The sequence below is a fragment of the Dama dama genome, chromosome 11 (assembly GCF_033118175.1).
Source record: "Dama dama isolate Ldn47 chromosome 11, ASM3311817v1, whole genome shotgun sequence".
NCBI lineage: Eukaryota > Metazoa > Chordata > Mammalia > Artiodactyla > Cervidae > Dama > Dama dama.
The window spans coordinates 93,618,911-93,639,283 of record NC_083691.1 but is presented as its reverse complement, the minus strand read 5'-3'; the positions used below and the strand labels follow the sequence as shown (position 1 = coordinate 93,639,283).

Sequence of the window (20,373 nt, the reverse complement as noted above, 5' to 3'; positions counted from 1 at the left end):
CTGTCCGACAGGTGCCACGCCTTGGGAAGGAAAACAGGTAAAAGAGGTGGGTCCCTCTATTAAAGAGCTGGCTGCCCTCCTTCTCCCCCGCAGCGAGCCCCGCCTGGCCTCGGTTTTGCTCTCCCTGAAATGGGCTGACGTCCCTCTTGGAAGAGGCGCGGGCTGTGAAGGGGGTGGGTTGGGAGCGCCTGCAGGGTTGCCCAGGTGAAGCCGAGGCCGGCACTTTCCAAAGCTGGCTAGGGACGCGGGGGTGGATGGAGAGGCTCGAGATTGGGAAGGAGGAACACACACACACACACACACACACACGCATCTCCCTCCATCCTCTTCCTCTCACTCCGCCCCCCGAGGGGCGGTACCCCGGTCCCTGGGGGAGGTTTAGGCCGAGGACCCGGGAGCGCGGCGGGCCGGGGAGAAGGGCTTGGGTCTCGCAGCCCCAGCCCGGAGGCCGGTGGTGCGGCGGCCCCTCCCCTGCGATCCCTTCCCTCCTCCCCGTCTCCTCCGCCCCATCCTCCTCCGTGTCCCCGGCGGCCGAGGCTCGGGGAGCAGCCGGAGGCGCAGCGGCCGCGCAGCCTTTGTCTCGGGGCAGCCGGGCGGAGGGCCCAGCGCAGGCGTAAGTGACCGGTGGCCGGGCGGGGGTGGGGGCGGGCTTGGCGGGGAGCGGGCCCGGGTCGGGGGCGCTCCCTGCGGGGGATGCGGGCCAGCCTGGCTGTCCCGGACTCGGGCCGTGCGCGCCCGGCCAGGCGGCGCCGGGGCGCGGTGGGCACGGAGGGGCCACCGCCGGGAGGGCGCCGAGAGGTTCGCGGGAGTGCGCGGAGGAGGCGCAGGGGTCGTGGGGGAGGTGCCGAGCCGCCGCGCTCGGGGACACTGCGCTTTCGCTGGGCGCTGCAGCCTTGCGCCTGCGGACGTGCGCCTTGGGTGCGAGTCCCGTCGGCCGTGTTTCTCCGGGCAGAGGCCACGCGGGGACGCAGGAGACAGAGGACAGGCGGTGATGAAGCCACGGGAGAGGACCGGGCCGGCGTCACCATCACCACCATCACCATCGCTGACCGGCGCCCATCCCGGCTTCCCCCACCTCCTCTCCCCGGTGTAAAGACAACTTTATCAGATGATTTCCTTTTCACGGGTAATGCTTTGAAAAAGCGTCACAGCTCCTCAAATCAGAGATCAGAGGGGCGTGCAGTCGTCTGTCCGGGGCCGGTTAACTAAGGTAGCAATCAGGCTTCCATGCTCTCGGCTTTTCTAATTCTGGTGCTGGAGAGGTCTGATTAAAAACTCCCCCTCGCTTGGTAATGATGGTGATGATGTTGATGATGATGATCAAGTATAAAGTGATATCCTCACTAAATTAGATAATCAAGAGTTTAATTTTTTCTCTCTCTCTTTTAACTTTTGGGTGTGAAAATACCAGTAGTAAGTGGAGACATGAGGAAAATGAAGCCTTCCTAAAATAATAACCAGGAATAGAGGCGAAAGAGGTCCTTTGTAGAAAAGTCACTCAAGTGGGCTGAAGCCAGTGAGTCCTATCATATGTGGAAAGTGCTTTTGGCGGTTGGTGGCCATTGATCTCATTACTCTGGATGTATGAGGTTTCTCATGCTGCCCCAAGAATGTTTCCCTTGCTGTTTCAAACTGGCCTTCCCTTGGTCCAAGGGACCACAGATCCGACCGGAGCACGCACGCAGCTCTGGAGCCATCAGCCCGAGGTGAGCCCCACAAAACCGGCTCCTTACGAAAAGTGACTTTCAGAAAATAGGCAGCTAAGTCCCCTCTGTTTTTGCCCACTGGTTAGAAATGAGCCTTGGACGTCTGGACATAAACTAGACAATCCTACATATCTTGATATGCTTGGAAATTTTCTTGCCCAAAAGTCAGGGTAGCAGGACTCCTTTTTTAAAGATGATTTTTATTTATTATCTATTTGTGGCTGCACTGGGTCTTCATTGCTGCACGGGCTTTTCTCTAGTTGTGGCCAGTGGCGGCTGTTCTCTGGTTACGTGCTTGAGCTTCTCATTGTGGTGGCATGTCTTGTTGCGGAGCACAGGCTCTGGCGTGTGGGCCTCAGTAGCTGTGGCGCTCGGCCTCAGTTGCTCCGCAGGAGGTGGGATCTTCCCAGACCAGGGATCAAACCCATGTCTGCCGCATTGGCAGGTGAATTCTTTACCACTGAGTCACCAGGGAAGCCCTAACTTCTTTCTTTTTACTGAGGTATGATTTATACACTTAACTCACTGCACAGCTCAATCTTTACCTATGTTGACCCCCACATAACCTCCACCCAGAGCAAAGACAGAAAATCTCCGTGGTCCATGAGTGTCCCTCTGTGTCCTTTTCCAGATGTAACTGCTTCTTTGGCTGTTCCCAACATAGAAAAATAATTTCTTTTGAAATCATTTCTTTTCAGTGTCATTCAGTCATTCAGTCGTGTCCAACTCTTTGCGACCCCATGGACTGCAGCACACCAGGCTTCCCTGTCCTTCACCATCTCCCAGAACCTGCTCAAACTCATGTCCATTGAGTCAGTGATGCCATCCAACCATCTCCTCCTCTGTCATCCCTTTCTCCTCCTGCCTTCAATCTTTCCCAGTATCAGGGTCTTTTCCGATGAGTTGGCTCTTCCCATCAGGTGGCCAGAGTATTAGAGCTTCACTTTCAGCATCAGTCCTTCCAATGAATATTCAGGTCTGATTTCCTTTCGGATTGATTTCTTTTCAGTATCTCACATTAAATCTGGTTGGCCTGTTCCTTTAGCAAGTAGGACTGGGGACTTGCTTGGTGGCTTAGTAGTAAAGAATCTGCCTGCCAATATAGGAGACATTGGTTCAGTCCCTGGTCTGGGAAGATTCTACCTGCCGAGGAGCAGCTAAGCCCAGGAGCCACAACTACTGAACCCATGCACCCTAAAACCCATGCTCTGCAGCAAGAGAAGCCACCGCAATGAGAAGCCACACACCACAACTAGGGAGTCGCTCCCAGTCGCCGCAACTAGAGACAGCGCGTGCAGCAACAAAGCCCCAGCACAGCCAAAAATCTAAATAAACAAATAATTATTTTTTTTAGAAATTTATGACTGAGTCTCAGCCCTGGGCCCAGCACTGTATGCACAGGAGCTCCCCCTGGACAGGCAGATAAACCAGATAATTAAACAAGTGGGGGTGACACTGTGTGCAGATACAGAACGTTCCAGGCCATATCCTAGTTTTTTGGATTTTTTTTTTCTGAGGGGGAAAGGGAAGGCTTCTTGGAGGATGTGAATCTTCAAGTTGAGAACTGAAACATGAGCAGAAGGTCATCAGTAAAGCGTAGTCAGAGGAAAAGGAAAGTCTGTTCCGAGTGGCAGGAGTGTCATGCATCATGGTTCAGAAAGAAGAGAACGTGGAGGATCTGAGGAACAAAAACACATGGAGGCTGATTGGAGCACAGTCTCGGGGAGGAGTGTGCAGACAGCCAGGGGGTCAGCGGGGCCACCAGGAGACTCAGGCCGGGGCGGGGATGGTGGTGTTCTTCTGGCAGGGAGGAGGCCTGGACACGCATGGAGGATGAGATCTGATTGTCAGCTGGCTGCTGTGTGGTGGGGAGATTACAGAAGGGGTGGGGACCGGGTGACTGCCGTGGCATCCCAAGGTGGCCTAGCCAGGCAGTTGCAATGGGAATCAAGGATTGAAAGAGACATAGGGAACTTCTCTGATGGTTCAGTGGTTAAGAATCCGCCTCGCAATGCAAAGACCAAGGGCTTGATCCTTGATCAGGAAACTAAGATCCCACATGCGGCAGAGCGACTAAACCCAGGAGCCACAACTACTGAACCCATGCACCACAGCTGGAGAGTCCGTTCACTGCCACTAAGACCCACATAAAAAGATAACAAAATAAATAAATATTTAACAAAGAAAGAAAGTTAGCAGGTAAAATCAACACGACTTGGTATTTGACGTGAGGATTCAAGGATGCCCCCTTGGTTTCTTAGATCTCACAAAACCGGTGGACGATGGAGCCATTGGAGATATTGGTGGGGGGAGAATCTAATTTATGTAATATCCTTTTGTGATATATGACTCTGTGAATACACCTGATCTCAGTTGCCAGTTAGCCTGTGGGATATGTAGGTAGAAATGTCTCCCAGGAAGTTGTAAGAGATGTTTATGGAGCGTGTGCTATGTGTTAGGCATTCTGGGGTCACCTCGATGCAGCTGTGAATGAACCACAATGCAAGGTTGAACCATGACCTTGTGAGTCTCACATATATCAGACCAGAGCTACAGTCTGGGGGCTTCTGGGTGTAGGTGGTGACAAAGGCTTCAGAGAGAATGGATTTGTTTGGTAAGATTCTAGTGAAAGAGTAGAAGCCAAGGGTAAAGTCTCAAGGGACACCAGGAAACTAAAAAGGGGAGATGGCAGAGAAAGCAAGAAAGGTGTGGTGTTCCGAGGTGCAGGGAGAGGCCCCCAGTGCCACCTGCAGCTGAGTTATATAAGGTGAGGTCTAGAGGGACTTCCCTGGTGATCCGGTGGCTGAAGCTCTGAGCTCCCAATGCAGGGGTCTGGGTTCCGTCCCTGGTCAGGGAACTAGATCCCACACGCCGCAACTAAGACCCGGTGCTGCCAAATAAAATAAGTAAATATTAGGAGAAAAAAGATGAGGATCAGCAGTAGCAGCTGACACCAGAAATTTAGAAACTGCAAGTTCTTTTTTAAATGTAATTTTGGAGTATAATTGCTCTACAATGCTGTGTGTTTCTGCCATACGGCAAAGTGAATCAGCGATATGTATACATACATCCACTCCCCCTTGAGCCTCCCCCCACCTCCATCCACTGCTCTGGGTCATCACAGAGCACCGAGCCTCCCCCCACCTCCATCCACCCCTGGGTCATCACAGAGCACCGAGCCTCCCCCCACCTCCATCCACCCCTCTGGGTCATCACAGAGCACCGAGCCTCCCCCCCACCTCCATCCACCCCTGGGTCATCACAGAGCACCGAGCCTCCTCCCCACCTCCATCCACCCCTCTGGGTCATCACAGAGCGCCAAGCTGAGGGCCCTGGGCAATGCAGCAGCTTCCCACGAGCTGTCTGTGTTACACGTGGGCGTGTATATATCTCAGCGCTGCTCTCTCATTCGACCCCTCTGTGTCCATAACTCTGTTCTCTACATCTGTTCCTCTGTTCCTTCCCTGCAAATAGGTTCATCAGTACCATTTTTCTAGATTTCATTTGTATATATTAATATACGATGTTTGTTTTTCTCTTACTGAGGTACACTTTGTATGACAGACTCTGGGTTCGTCCACATCACTGCAAATGACTCATTTTCATCCCTTTTAATGGCTGTATGTTTCCACTGTATGTACGTATTACATCTTCTTTATCCATTCATCTGTCTATGGACATCTAGGTTGCTTCCATGTCCTGGCTATTTTAAATAATGCTGCTATGAACATTTGGGGTGCATGTGTCTTTTTGAATTATGATTTTCTCAGGGTGTATGTCCAGGAGTGGGATTGCTGGGTCATATTGTAGTTTTATTACTAGTTTCTTAAGGAACCTCCATATGTTATTCTTAGTGGCTGTATTAATCAGTGCTCTCCCAGGACCACCTGAATCTGAAACTGAACCTCTGAATGTTACCCAGACTTCCAGGTGATTCACATGCCCCCCCCCCACCCCGCAGAGTTTGAGAAGCACTGCTGTACTGTATTAACTAACAAGAAAGTCAGTCACAGGTGCCTGGGAGACTTGGTGAGAATAATTTCACTGGTGTTACAGCCTGGTTAGGCAAATTTTTAAAAATTTTAACAAAAGTGTTCAGAGTTTTTTATTGGGAAATTTCCAACATTTTATTTTATTTTGCACGTTTGAGTTTTTTTCCCTTCTATATAGTAGTTGATCACAGATTCATGTTTTGTTCATGTTTTGTTCATGTTTTGTTCCCTGTTCCATATGACTTTGGGAGTTTTGTTTTTATCTACTTTGAAACACTTCCATATATACGTACGTCCACCTATATCACTGATAATTGATTCTCTGCCCTCGGCTCTGAAATGAAGGAATGAAAACAGCGAAGCAGAGTGAAGATGGGTGGATCTCAGCTCTGAACGGCAGCCTGAGAAAGCACCTAGACACCTAAAGTTATTTCCTCCAGAAAGTTCCAAGACACTGGGGTGTATTTCTAATTATTTGAACTTATCGTCATGTGAGGTAATTGGATATGCGTGCTTTTCATCTAAAGTGGGCCAGCAGCATAACCGTAATTGTTGTACTTCTGGTGTGCTAATGAGGAGGAGGGCTGCTGGGAACCAGGTCTTCCCCTGACTTTTGCTGTCAGATCCCCAAGTGTTTGATTTCACTTGATGGGAAGAACTATTACTCCGGTTTGCTGTGATAAGGGGAAATCTGTGGTTGATGTCCAAGTGAGAAGAGACTAAGGCAGACCCCCAGGCAAGGTCCAGGATGCTGTGGACTTGGACCCAGACCCCCACCCCCAAGTAAAGCGAATGCTGCAGTAAAGCCAGTCACACAGACCTTTTGGTCTCCCGGCACATATAAAAGTTATTGGGAGGGACTTCCCTGGTGGTCCAGTGGCTAAGATTTGGCTTTCCCAATGCAGGTGGCCGGGTTTGATCCCTGACCAGAAAACTACATCCTGCATGCTGCAACAAAGACCCAGCACAGCCAAATAAATAAAAAATTTAAAGGTTATTGATGCATTGACACTACACTGTCGTCTGTTCAGTGTGCATTGGCGTTGTGTCTAGGAAGACAATGTGTACACCTTAATTAAAAACACTTCATTGCTAAAAACTGCTCACCATCACCCGAGCCCTCATCAAGTCTTAATCTTTTTGCTGGCAGAGGGTCATGCCTTGATTTGACAGCTGCCGCCTGACCAGGGTGGTAGTTGCTCTCAGTGTAATAACAGAAATAAAATCTCACTGCAAGTAAACAATCAGCCTCCTTAACCAGAAGCTGAACAAAGTATTAGTTTGTGCACTTGCTCATTTTTCCCGTCTGCTGGGTCAGAGGAACCAAATGGACAAAACAGAACATGTTTCACATGTTTACTGCTAATGACTGTTGACATTCAGTGCCCCTGACTTTGGGCCGCAGGCAACAGCTCAAGTCATGGAAGCGCTGTGTTCTATACCTCCACAGGTTTCAGTAACAAAGACTAGTTGCCTTGCGGAAAGTTTTCTAGAATATTCTCCCTTATGCAGTTTTCCAGGGACATCGGGGTAGAAAAGAGTTTGAACAGGAGAGATGGACCTGGGTTTTCGTTCTGACTCCACCTCTGTCCATCCCTGGCGGCTCAGACAGGAAAGAATCCACCTGCAATGTAGGAGACCCGGGTTCAATCTGTGGGTCAGGGAAGATCCCCTGGAGACGGGAATGGCTATCCACTCCAGTATTCTTGCCTGGAGAATTCCATGGACAGCGGAGCCTGGTGGGCTACAGTTCAGGGAGTCAAGAAAGAGTCGGACACAACTGAGTGACTAACACCTTCACATTTTTTCCACCTCTATCTAAGTGTCTGACATTTGCAGGTCACTTACCACCACCCACCCCACCCCCACCATCTTGAGCCTCCATTTCCTCTTTTGTTAGCTGGAAGGAAGGTACACAATTCTTCCCAACCCTGAGATGCTGTGATTCTGTTTCTCTTCCTTCATGTGCCTTTTCCCATCTTTTTTGTCTTACATTCTGAACTTGACACCCGAGTACTGGATGCTGTTACCATAATTACCCAATCACAGAGCACCCCATGATGGAGAATAAAGTCGCTACTATTTATGCTCAAACTGTTTCGTTATTTTGCAGGGAGGGCGGGCAAGAGCTCCATGCATGAAGCTCTAATTACAGTAATGTAGTACATTAGATTATAGCTCTCTTTTGCCCTATTTTATTGATGATCATAGTTCAGGAAATCCAAGCCAAGATTTTTATTTCCATGCTCACATTCTCTAGATCCCAGGCATCCAAGAAGAGGCCAGCTCTTGGAATAAGAAAAGCTGGTCTGAGGTTGTGGCTCCCAGTTGAGGGAGGGCAGGGAACGGGGCAGCGGCCCTGCACGGCTCTCACCAGGGAAACGCACCTCCCGGTGCCCGCCTGGGCAGCCGCCCTCTGTATCCTTGGCTCAAGGTCCCCTGGCTGTGCCCCTTACTCAAGCCCATGTCGAGGGGCAACACGGAGGTATCTACCTAGAGTGTACTTTTTTCTTAAATACATTTGCAGAAGAAATGTTGTTCAGTCGCTAAGTCACGTCCAACTCTTTGTGACCCCATGGGCTGCAGCACGCCGGGCTCCTCTGTTCTCCCTGTCTCCCAGAGTCTGCTCAAATTAATGTCCATTGAGTCAGTGATGCCATTTAACCATCTCAACCTCTGCTGCCCCCTTCTCCTTTTGCCTTCCACCTTTCCCAGCATCAGGGTCTTATTAACTAGAGACATATTAATACATCTTTTGTTACCCGAACGTTATTGACCAGAGTGTTTCAATGTTCACTTCTATAATAAATCGCCAGCCGCAGGCGTTAGTTTCTGCAAAAATCCCTCAGTAAAAAAATGTGTTAAAAAAAACTCAACCTTATAATGGAGTAGAATGCAAAACTTGCATAAATATTTAGCATGAGATAGAATGCTTAAGGGCTTTGTAGGTGGCTCAGTGGGTAAAGTATCCACCTGCAATGCAGGAGACTTGGAAGACATGGTTTCATTTCCTGGTTTGAGAAGATCCCCTGGAGGAGGGCATGGCAACCCACTCCAGTATTCTTGCCTGGAGGATCCCATGGACAGAGTAGCCTGGCAGGCTACAGTCCATGGGGTCACAAAGAGTTGAACACAACTGAAGTGTTTGAGCATGCACGCACACAGAATGCTTAAAAGAAATGTCAAGCAGATAGAGGCTAATTTGGGGTCTCTCCCCAGATCCTTACTCATATTCTTCTGTTTAGGGCACTTTGGTGGAAATCATTGAAAATGCTAACCACTAACATTTATGCAGTGCTGTGAGTGGTTCTAAACATCTGAATGTGATTCTCTGGAGGTTTTATACTTATCCCCATTTTTCAGATGAGGAATCTGAGATACAAAGAGAAGTTCAATAACTTGTCCAGAGTTCATACAACTTGTAAGTGGCAGAGCTAAGACTTAACCCCACCGACTTCTCCCTTCCCTTACTCCTCATGCTGCCAACACCCTCCTTACAGAGAAAGCAGCTGCACCCCAAAGGATGAATTGTCCACATCACGGTCATGACAGGTGGATCTAGTGAAGGGCGGGGAACCTTGCTTCAAACGATCTGCACAACTGACCTCAAGACAAGTGTGGTGAATGCATCTCTAAAGAATCTTCCTGGACCTTCAGAGCAGCCAGGCACAGAGCAGAATCTCCTGATAAAGGTACACTTTCCAGAAGTAGCAGATGCTTCTCTGCATACCCCTTGCTTCCGGATGAAGCCAGCTCTGGTCTCCCATCCACTGATGGGCCTGCTCACCTCCCTGGGCCACTGAGCCAAGAAGGCCTGAAGAGACCCTGCAAGGAGTACACATTCTGTCATATGTCTGTGAAATGGATTGAAAATGTGCTCAGAGAGAGATGTGAGTAAAAGGCTAGGTATGAGTGTCAGTGTGGAGAAGCCATCGGTTCTGCCTTGGGTGATCGAGGAAGGTTTCCTTGAGAGTGGGCAAGGAGGGGGGGGGCATTCTGAGTGGAGGCAAGGCATGCGTGAAGGCCCAGAACCAACTGCACAGCACGTGTCTGGAATCCAGAAGTGACGCATGTTGTCAGCAGCATCAGACCACATGGGAGAGCAGATGAAGAGAAGGCTGTGGATGCGAGGTGGAGCCATTGTATTGTTGGCTTGGAAGGTGAAGGAGGTTGAGTTTTAGGATGAAGCCAGAGATGAGCTGCCAACAGTTATGGAGGAAGAGAAAGGAAGGCTAGAGATTGATGTCTCTGCCCACAATCTGCAGAACAGAGGAGCCACTAACAAACACATGAAAAGATGCTCAACATCACTCATTATTAGAGAAAAGCAAATCAAAACCACAATGAGGTACCATTACATGCCAGTCAGGATGGCTGCTATCCAAAAGTCTACAAGCAATAAATGCTGGAGAGGGTGTGGAGAAAAGGGAACCCTCTTACACTGTTGGTGGGAATGCAAACTAGTACAGCCACTATGGAAAACAGTGTGGAGATTCCTTAAAAAACTGGAAATAGAACTGCCATATGACCCAGCAATCCCACTTCTGGGCATACACACTGAGGAAACCAGATCTGAAAGAGACACGTGCACCCCAATGTTCATCGCAGCACTGTTTATAATAGCCAGGACATGGAAGCAACCTAGATGCCCATCAGCAGATGAATGGATAAGGAAGCTGTGGTACATATACACCATGGAATATTACTCAGCCATTAAAAAGAATTCATTTGAATCAGTCCTAATGAGGTGGATGAAACTGGAGCCCATTATACAGAGTGAAGTAAGCCAGAAAGATAAAGATCATTACAGCATACTAACACATATATATGGAATTTAGAAAGATGGTAATGATAACCCTATATGCAAAACAGAAAAAGAGACACAGAAATACAGAACAGACTTTTGAACTCTGTGGGAGAAGGTGAGGGTGGGATGTTTCAAAAGAAGAGCATGTATATTATCTATGGTGAAACAGATCACCAGCCCAGGTTGGATGCATGAGACAAGTGCTCGGGCCTGGTGCACTGGGAGGACCCAGAGGAATCGGGTGGAGAGGGAGGTGGGAGGGGGGATCGGGATGGGGAATACATGTAAATCCATGGCTGATTCATATCAATGTATGACAAAACCCACTGAAATGTTGTGAAGTAATTAGCCTCCAACTAATAAAAAAATTAAAAAAAAAAAAAAAGAACAGAGGAGCCAGGAAGAGAAGAAGAGGCTGTCAGCTTGGAGACTAATTTGGGAGCCATTTAAATAATGCAGGCAAGAGATAGTGAGTGGGCAAACAGGACCAAGGCACAGAATATGGTAACAGCATGCTCTTAACTCAGGGCTTATTAAGGAGGTAGCATCTTCACATGTCCTGATATTGGAAGTGGAGGGGAAAGAAGGACATGATTCCTGAAAGAGAAGAAAGATGGTTCATCAAAATATATATATATATATATATATATATATACAGATTTCTACTTCTAGGAAAATGATGTACAAGTAATTGTTCTTATTCTTCCTACTAGGTAGAGCTAAACATCTCTGGGCATTTTGTATAAAATAAGCATAAGAAGACTCTGAAACGTGACAAGAAGGAGGTAGACCCACCAGGGACCTTAGGACATGGAGGATAACACCGCCATGAGTTCCCTGGGTGTTATTTCATCTCTGGCATCCCAGAGTCCCACAGCATGATACCCAACACATCTAGGCTTCAACCTCAAATCACTCGTCATACAAAGAATCAGGAAAATTTCAACTTGAATGAAAAACCTCAAGCAACAGATGCTGACACCAACATAATACATGTGTTAGAATTACCCAACAAGGATTTTAAACAAGTCATCATAAAAGTGCTCTGAGCAGTTATGGTACACTTTGCTCAAATGAAAAACTAAAAAAATCTCAGTGAAGAAATGAAAATATGAAGAAGATTTAGAACTGAAAAGCACAATAAATAAAAGAAAAATTTCAGTGGATGAAGTTAACGGCAGAATGGAGGAGATAGAGGAAGAAAATTGGTGAACTGGAAGATAACCAAAAATTACCTAAAGCAAATAAGAAAAAAATAGACAAAAGGAAAGAGACAGAAAGAAGGAAGGAAGAAAGACTTAGAGGCCAATGGGACTATTAAAAAAGACCTAACATTCATGTCATTGGAGCTCTAGAAGGAGAAGAGAAGAAGGTCAGGACTGAAAAAGTTCTCAAGGAAATAATGGCCACTATTATTCAAACTAGAAATCAGTAACAGAAAGATAACAGGAAGGTCTAAACATCTCAAAACTAAATAACACACTTCTAAATAATTCACAAGTCAAAGAGTAAGTCTCAAGGGAAATGTAGACACACTTAATCAAAATGAAAATAAAACATATCAAAATTTGTGGGATGCAGCTAATTCAATGCTGAGAGGGAAATTTACATCATTAAATACTTAGAAAAGAGGCAAAGTCTCAAACCAATAATCTAAGCCTCCATCTCAAGAAACTTAAAAAACAGCAAAATAAACCCAAAGCAAATAGAAGGAAGAAAATGATATTCAATCAGAAATTTATGAACTTAAGGGGATTAAGAGGTGTAAAATAAAAGGTATAATCTATAAAATAAAACTATTATGTATAAAATAAAAAACTGTAATATATAAAATTTAAAAAGCCACAGGGATATATTGTAAAACCCAGGGACTATAGGCAATACTTTATAATAACTATAAATGAAGAATAACCTTTAAAAATTGTGAATCACTATGTTGTACACCTGAAACTTATATAATATTATGCATCAACTATACTTCCAGAAAGGAAGAAAGAAAAAGAAAAAAAGAAAGAAATTTTTGAATTTGAAAATAGAAAATCAATGAAACAATTGAACAAAAAGCTGGCCATTTGAAAAGATAAAGTTACTGACAAATCTCTAGCAAGACTGACAAAGAGAAAAAGAGAGAACATGCCAATTCTAATACCAGAAATGAAATAGCACTATAAATCCTCCAGGTTGGATGCATGAGACAAGTGCTTGGGGCTGGTGCACTGGGATGACCCAGAGGGATGGGAATGGGGAGGGAGGTGGGAGGGGAGTTCAGGATGGGGAACACATGTAAATCCGTGGCTGATACATGTCAATGTATGGCAAAAACCAGTACAATATTTTAAAGTAATTAGCCTCCAACTAATAAAAATAAATGAAAAAAATAATAATAAATAAAATGCCATACAAGAGGAAAAAAAAAATCCTTCAGGCATCAAAAAAAGTAGTAAGAGACTAGTACAAGCAACTCTTTACACATAAATCTGACAAGTTGGATGAAATAGACCAATTTCTTAAAGAGTGCAACCTACCACAGTTGCCTCAATATGAAATAGATAATTTTAACAGTCCTACAACTGTTTAGGGAGTTAAATTCCTAATTTAAAATCTCCAGACCAGACAGCTTCACCGGAGAATTATACCAAGCATTTAAAGAATAGTGGATCTACCTAATACCTTCCAGAAAAAGAAGCAGAGAGAACTCTTCTCAGGCCTTTTTATGAAGGCATGATTTCTCTGATATCAAAACCAGAAAACAACAGAACAAAAAAGGAAAGCTAAACACTATGAAGATAGGTGAATTTTCTTCAGAGAAATGCCCTTTCAGCTCCTTCGTCCGTGTTGGAATCAGGCTGTTTGTTTTTCCTGTTGAGTTGTAGGGGTTCTTCATCTATTCTAGATATTAATTCCTTGCTGGGTGTTTGCTTTTATAAATATTTCCCATCGATGGCCTTTTCATTCTGTCGTTAGTGTCTTTTGATGCACAAAAGTTGTAAATCTGAACGTCCCATCTAATTTTCCTTTTGTCGTTGTTGTCTGAAGTTTCCTTGTGGGGGAGAGGTCGTGTGGGAATATACCGTCTTTTCCGCTCGACATCCGCACTCCTCCGCGGCCCCCGTCAGGCCCCCTTCCCCACCCAGCAGAGCCTGTGGGGCGCAGTGTTGTATGAATTCTCTCCCCTGCCCGCGTCTCCCACCAGACGGATGGCAGGGGGCTCCTGTGCATGCTGGGGCTTCCCAAATAGCTGCTCACCACAGGGTCGGATGAGTAAATGAAGGGGTGCCTGAATAAACGGCTCCTGGAAGGAGGAAGTTGGCCTCTCAGCAGGGCGGCAGAGCCTCAGACCTGGCTGCTTTCAGAAGCTCTTTCTTTCCTTTCCTTATTGTCCTGGGAGGTTGCCTCTCGGTGGAGTCTGACTTTTATTAATTGTTTGGAGCATCACAATACAGCTCTACAGCGCTAAGGTCAGGGTCTAATCCTCCCCCTTCTCTAATGAAGAGGACGTGTCTTCTGGGTTCATTGAGTGACCAAATGGGTTCATTGAGTGACCAAAGACTGTTTGTATTCCTGATAGAAGCTAGAGCAGACATACTGCTCGCTAGAAGGAATGAGACCAGCTGCTTCTGAATAGGAAATTGCTTTCGTCGCCCCTGGTGTGTCCTTGCTAATGTGGAGCTGGGTGCATCCTGTGTTCTCCTTCAGATGCACGGCCCTCCTCAGGACATCCTGTCCAGACACCTTTTTAAATGAGCTCTGTGCGTGTAACTCTCTTGCCAGTGCCCAAGGCGCCTGGAACACACATTCAATCTGAAGTCACAATTGAGAGCCCACCTTCCGTGATAAAAGAAAATCTCCCAAATGAAGCATGAATCGTTGTTAAGGATCCTTTCCTAATTTGTCATCCCTTTTAGGACTGCTGATGTCACTATCCAATAAGGGGTAGCAGGCACCAAAGCCTTAGGGAAAAAATAAGGAGGAAAAACATGAAATTAAGAAAATTCAATCAATTTTGGTGAAACTGGGAAAAGACTGTCATTATAAATCATTATTTGATTTTAGCAGCGAAACTCCCAAAATCAGTGTTTCCTGTCTGTCTGGAGTAAGTTTGGAAAGTCATGTCATTCCAGAAGGAGCAGGACTCAGACAGACCTGGACGTGCATCTGTGGGGTCACTCCCTGCTCTCCATATGATCTTGTACATGTTATGAAACCAGCTGTAGCTTCTGTTGCTCCTTTGTAAAAGAGGGATGTGATGAAAAATGCCTTACAGAGCTGGTATAAGATGAAAAAAACGGCATTTTTAAGGCACTTCCTCAATAAATAACCCGTCCCCTCCTCTCCCCACTCCTCTCCCTTCTACTATTTGAGGCTTTTGTTGTGAGTACAGCCATTGAGGATGGAGTTACTTGTTAGGTGATTACTAATTTAAAAAGTGGTAGACTCTTAGAGAACAATCTTACGATTACCAGGGGAGAAGGGTGTGGGGAAGGGATAGTTACGGAGTTTGGGGTGGACATGTACACACTGCTGTATTTAAAATGGATCACCAAAAAAAAAATAAAATAAAATAAAATAAAATGGATCACCAACAAGGACCTGCTGCACTGCACAGGGAACTCTGCCCAATGTCACGTGGCAGCCTGGATGGGAGGGGGCTTGGGGGAGAAAGGATACACGTATATGCATGGCTGAGTCCCTTTGCTGTCCACCAGAAACTATCACAGCATTGTTAACTGGCTCTACCCCAATGCAAAATAAAAAGTTTTTTTTTTTAAGTAGTAAAAATCGTAGTCTAGTGGTAGATCAGATGACCAAGACCCTGAGGATGAGAAAATGGTATTTTTTTCTAACAAGATATCATCTCTTTTATCCACTCGTTCTTTCATCAAACATTTGTGTCTGGCTTGAGAAAGGAGCTGGTGGTAGTGAAGGTTTAAAAACTGAGCTTGTCCCTGGAAACTTGACCTGATTTGCTGTTTGCTTTTTCTGCCACGACTGATTCCAACTTGTCCCTCGATATTTGGTTGGTCTGGGCGAGCCGTTGTGGCTGCAGTGGTCAATGTGTGAGCCCCTGCTTTACTGTGCGCCCCAAGGATGGGCTCCAAGGGCGTCGTCCTAGGCTGCATCCTGGCGCCCAGCTGCCCATCAAGAGAGCCCTCGGCATCACCGCTGACCACCGACCCACATCCAGCAGAGAACACTTTTTTGCCTTGTATAATTCAGTATACTTTCCTCTGTCTCAAGTCCCTTTCATGTCACTGGGGCAGGAAGTGAGTGCCATGCCCTCCTCAAGGTCCTATTTCTACCTTGATGAAAGAGCAGAGAGACACTGCAGCATATTTGGGAAGAACTTTGTAGAGTTAAAGGGTTTCTAAGAAACTGTAAACAGACTATACTGTGGAGTCTGAAGGCAAGTGGAGATAATTGGAATCCTGTTCCCCAAAGAGACACAAGGCTCTACCCTATTTTTTTTATCACAAACATTTCCATTTTTATTCCCTGTGGAGGAATCTGTCTCCAGAGATAGTTTCAGTTCAGTCTCCGGAGGGTGGATGCCTCTGGCCTCTGGTGGATGCCTCAAAGCTGTCTTCTGCGAACAGAACAGAGTGGAGGCCCTGACCAGTCCAGGAGGGTGGGCATGCTGCAAGGCCCAGCGCCAGCCGGGGCTTCAGGCAGGAGGGGATGTTTCTAGTCTTCACTTTGGGAAAGCAGATTCCCAGCAGAGACATTTCCATGGTCTGTTCTCACTTTTAAAAAACATACAAGGGCTTCCCTGGTGGCTCAGTGGGAGAGAATCCGCCTGCCAATGCAGGAGACACAGGTTCACTCCCTGATCTGGGAAGATCCCACATGACTCAGAACCGTTTGGAGGGACGTTGGGACGTCCTGGGGGAGAGGATATTGGGGAGCGACGTGGGGACAGGTCAGGGAGAGGCACACAGAGCCCAGCGGAGACAGCGGCTCACAGAGGCAGCAGGTGGGCAGAGAGCTCTTCGGGTAGGTCTGAGCGTGTTTGCACCCAGTCAGGGCTGCAGAGGCAGGGGCCTGGGGGCAGCACTGTGTCTGCTTTGCATCCTCTCTAATAATTAGTGCTGTTGAGCATCCTTTCACGTTCCCGTTGTTCACCTTTATGCCTTCTTTGGAGAAATGTCTATTCAGATCTTCTGCCCATCTTTTGATTGGGTTATTTTTTTTTTTTTTTATATTGAGTTTTATGTGTTGCTTATATAGTTTGGATATTAACCCTTTGTCGGTCATGTCACTTGCAAATAATTTCTCCCATTCGGAGGTGAGGTGTGTTGAGCTTCAGGTGTCATGGGTGAATTTCAGGGGACATATGCACAAACCAGAAACGAGGTCTTGGGTGGATGCCAGATTTAGGAGTCATGAGTTTCGTTAGGAAGCCATCAGGTATTTGATCAAGGGAGGAACCAAAAGACCCAGGGTTTAGGGGAACAAGCATCACATGTTATCTTGGGGGTCAGCTGGAGAGAGGTGATGCTGAAATGGGATCATTTAGGAGCTGTTATACTGACCCAGAAGACTTGGCAGAGGACAGAGCCATAAGCTGTCTTACGGACTCAGAAGCTGATTGGATGGGAGGAAAGAGGCAGAGGGAAGAGTCATGGATGACTCAGGTGACCATCTAAGAGCTCGAGAGTGACGAGGCTATTTCTAGACAAGGCAGGAGGAGGGACAGACCTCTCATAGGGTGAGTGGATAAGGGGCTGGGTGGAGAGCGGGGGGGAACTTGGTTTTAGATGTTTAAGTACGAGGTGCCGAGGGTCCCCCGACTGGCAGTGGATGGAGTGGATGGTGAGGAAGGCTCAGGCTTGGTGTCAGAGCTCAGAGTTCAAATCTGGGTCCCGAAGCTTCTAAGCCGTGTGACCTTGATCAAGTGTATGCCACCTCCACACGCCACTACCCCCCAAAATAAGAATAAGAGGACTCCTAAGAAGGATCATATGGGTTTCCCTGGTGGCTCAGTGATAAAGAATCCGACTGTCAATGCAGGGGCTGCAGGAGACATGGGTTTGAGCCCTGGGTCAGGAAAATCCCCTGGAGAAGGAAATGGCAACCCACTCCAGTATTCTTGCCTGGAGAACCCCATGGACAGAGGAGCCTGGTAGGTACAGTCCATGGGGTCACAGAGTCGGACACGACTTCGTGACTAAACAACAACAAAAGAAGGATGGCATGCATATTGTCAAACACACACATAATAAATGCTGTTTTTTTTTTATTTTATTTTATTACTATAATAGCTAATACTAAGCTGTATGACTGGTGGCTAGAAATACAGCCAAAAGCTCAGACAAGGGGCTGGAGACGAGTGGGGAGTCCTTGCAGCAAGGTGGGGTGTTTCAGCTGGGCAGGGGAGAGGTGGAGGCAGGAGGCCCCCTTGGGGAGCATGCATGTGGAAGGGGGCCCCCCACCCCACCTCCAGCATAGCCATGGTCTCGGCAACGTGGACATCACTTCCTCAGCTCCATCCAGCCCTGCCATTTTCCATGAGTCGCCTGGTGGTTCCATTAAGTCTGTTTCCCACTGGACTCCATGAGGCAGGCCCCTAGCTGCATCCCAGCACCCAGCACAGGGCCCCGCATACAGTAGGTGCTGTGCTGTGATTACTTGTTGTTTGCAGGAATCTGGTTGGGAAGGAAAATTTGCTGGGGGAGGAGGTGTCTGCAAATATTTGGGTTGCCCTGAAAGGTCACCTGATGGAGAGGAAAATGTAACAGAGACTCTGAAGGTGAGGGTTGAGGGGCTGGGGATGGTAAGCCTTGACCTGACTCCCTGCAGTCCACCCTGCCACGGTCCACTTGGGCTTAATAAATGGCAAAACGGTTTTCCTGAGAATGGAGCCTTGAAAGACTGTCAGCCAAGCAGATCTAATCACATAAGCAAGTGAAAAATAAACAACTGGAGTCTGGAACAGCTGATCAGAAGCTGGGGGGAGGCGTGTGGCTCTCCCCAGGGTCTCCTGGCCCCTCCCAGGCACACGCCCGAATCTCACGTCACATCCAGCGACTCCCGCCACTGACTTACGGCAGGGTAGCGCCCAGGGCTCTGTGAGCATCATAAATGATCCTCAGGGCAGGGAACGATCGTTCGTCTCTTCCAGGAAGGAAGAAGGCACAGCTGGGTAGTCCGCGCCTGCCTTCAGTCATCCATCACTGTTGAGACAGAGGCAAATGCTCTGGGCTCAGACTCTGCAACGTGACAGCGTGAACGGCTGCAAGTGGATCATAGACGAGGCAGGCAGGGCCCTCAAGGACTATCCCCTCCAACCTCACAGCCTCATTTCATGACAGGAAACCGAAGCCTTGGAGGGAACCCGAAGATCAGAGACTGAGCTTCACTGAGCACCTAGATGGGCTGGCGCTGAGCCTGGCCACTCTGCGGCCCCATGCTGTGCTCTTCACTTAAGCCTCAGAAGTACTTTCTGTAGGTTGATGGAAGCATTAATATGTGTGTCATACTCAATGAGGGCAACTCGCTTGTCCAAACCCCCAGGGAGTGGCAGAGATGTGACCTGAACCCCGAGTCCTTGTCAGGAGGACGAGGTCATGCGGTCACTGCTTGTCCTTTGTGCTGCATGACTGCCGAGGGTGGCTGGGCTCTCCTCTTTGTCGCCTTCATGCAGGGAAGGCTCCAGCATCAAGGGCTTGGAGTGGGGAGGGAGTCAGGGGCTCACCTGCTATTCAGCATCAGTCGGAGGGCACCCCTCACGCTTACTGGCCAAGGAGGGCCATTTGCCACACTCAACCTCAGGGAGCAGAGAGGGTGACCCTGTAGTGTGGCTGGAGACATATAGGAAATGCCTGGGGGTTGCACCAGTAACCCCCCACCTTGACACCACCCCCATTCTTCCAGCCCCTGACAAGCGCTTAGACACTCCCCAGGTGGCAGATCCCCCACTCCTCTCCTGCACCCCATTTTCTGCCCTCTCAGACCACCTCCCCCTGCTTGGCTGAAAAAAAAAAAAAAGAGTAAAATCTTTGTTCTTTATCATGGCAACTGAATAAATATAAATATATTGGCAAATATTTACAGCCCCCAGAGGTGAAAGATGATATGCAAAGAGAATTAAATTACAGGCTGCAAGGTATAATAAAACAGTACTTGGGTTTCCCAGACTCTTGATAGTAATGTTTATTTTCTACAATATATGATGGTGGGAAGACATCCTTTCCTCGTCAGCTTCTTTTTATCTGCCTTTTTTTCTGCCTCCAAAGTGCATGCAAAACTTTTACATTAATTGGAAATTCATTTCAGGCAGTAGACGGACTTCCCAAATAGCGTTTCTGCTTTTGCACTTGCATCTTTCAGAAAGTTATTTCTTTTATTCTGGGCTTTACACTTGCTAAAATTATTGGTGGTAACTCAGGAGAGCTTTCCTGGTGGCTCAGCGGTAAAGAATTTGCCTGTAATGCAGGAGCCGCAGGTTCAATCCCTAGGTTGGGAAGATCCTCTGGAGGAGGGTATTCTTGCCTGAGAATCCCATGGACACAGGAGCCTGGCGGGCAAATGTTCCTAGGTTCTCAAAGAATCGGACATGACTGAAGAGACTTAGCACTCACACATGGTAACTCAGGAAGTCCCCACCACTCTAGCAAGAACTAGTTTATTGGAGTCCCGCCCTGTAGGACGGGATTGAGGGCACCCAGGGAGCCAGAAGGAGGGGTCCGTTCAGACAGTGCGTCCCTGGAGGCCTCTAGGGTGTGGTGGAGGTGGCTGAAGCACAGAGCTTTGGGGATGGGTTGTGAGATTGGAAGTGAGTGGTCCTGGCACCCCAAACCTTCACAGTGGCTCTTCTGCAACCAATCAGGGGGTCCTGGCAGGACATTTCACCCCGACCACAGATCCCCAC

At 47.6% G+C, this 20,373-nt stretch overlaps 1 protein-coding gene across 1 annotated transcript in view; it reads left to right on the top strand.

Annotated features, from left to right (window-relative positions):
- The first annotated feature begins 467 nt into the window (after positions 1–467).
- The window catches only part of GPR45 (G protein-coupled receptor 45), a 43,488-nt gene continuing 23,582 nt past the window's right edge, over positions 468–20,373 (top strand). The window contains exon 1 of the mRNA XM_061156325.1: positions 468–613. The gene's annotated coding sequence lies outside the window, so the exon portion shown is untranslated. The remainder of the gene's footprint in view (positions 614–20,373) is intronic.